This window comes from Diadema setosum, chromosome 18 (assembly GCF_964275005.1).
Source record: "Diadema setosum chromosome 18, eeDiaSeto1, whole genome shotgun sequence".
Classification (NCBI taxonomy): domain Eukaryota; kingdom Metazoa; phylum Echinodermata; class Echinoidea; order Diadematoida; family Diadematidae; genus Diadema; species Diadema setosum.
This window is the reverse complement of record NC_092702.1, coordinates 32132238-32133667: the sequence shown is the minus strand read 5'-3', so window position 1 is coordinate 32133667 and position 1430 is coordinate 32132238.

Here is a 1430-nt window from a genome sequence, read left to right as displayed (position 1 = left end):
CGCTGACCTACCAAAATACACCCACAACAGCACAAACTTATCTAATGTGTGCATAAATTTGCGACCAACTGCCACCAACACAATTTAGAAACCATGCATGAAACCTAGTTCAGTACTGTGTTCAGTGTTATGGTGCAGTTTTGGTTGAGAAGGGGCTTCAGGTATCTAATTTCTTTTTCTTTTCTTTTTTGATGATTTTTTTTAAAAGATAATGAGAAACCTCTTATGAAATAAGAAAGAACGTATAATTCTAAGAATAATTCAAAGTTTATTTGATTAAAACTGACTTTGAAATGGCTTAGATATCAAACACAAAGCAATCCTAATAAAAGTTGGGACTCATCTTTTCTTAGGATCACTTTTTTTGTATCTCAGCCCTTTCACACCAGATCTTTATCAAATAAACTTTGAATTCCTCTTGGAACTGTATGCTCTTCAACAGTTCATGAAGTGTTTTTTAGGTATCTCACAAAAAAGTTAAAAGCTGAATCCTCACCTCAACCAATACTATACAATCCCTTTAATTTTATATCCAAGTACAGTGTAAAAAAATAAAGAAACACAAAAAAGTTGAGACCTTGCAAAATCAGATGTGATACAAGGGTTTTGTTACATTCAAACTCTTTGTAACGAGGTTCCACTGTATGAAGGCTCTTGCCTGTCATGTGGGCGACAGCTTTGAGAACACAGCCGTGACTTGGTTGGGGTTCTCACAGGTTCTTTCTTTTCTCTACCGCTAATCCTTCCTTTATATATATATATATATTTTTTTTTTTTTCCCCCTGGCAAGTTGACGTACAACTACAATGATTATATTTGTTATTATCATTATATCTCAGAATTTGTGAAGTGATTATGTGCAATATTGGTGGATTTAGCAAGAAATTTATGTGATATGATGATATAATCACTGATATTGTTTTTGTATGTATTTATCTGTTTGTTGTGTTGTAGTTTAGAGTGAGTTGGTTTTTGACATCATGCCAATGGAGTCGGTTTTTATGCCACGTTTTTATACAATTGTTCTTTTCAGTTTAAAGGGGATGGCTAGTAACCGATCAGTGGGAATCAGTGGGAATGCTGAGGGATGATTATTCCAATCCTTGTGGGATTCATTTAAGAGTACATTATATATCTACTGTTGTGTGAAAATTATTTGCTTCAGAACGGTCTCATATTCAAGTAATGTGCAGATTAATGCCCCGTCACTGACCAGGGACGCTTACCTGGAAACATTAAACTGCACATTACTTGAATATGAGACCATTCTGAAGCAAATAATTTTCACACAAGAATAGATATATAATGTAATCTTAAATGAATCCCACAAGGATTGGAACAATCACCCCTCAGTATTCCCACTGATTCCCACTGATCAGTTACTAGCCTTCCCCTTTAACTTTGCATACATGTTCGGTTATTTATCTATC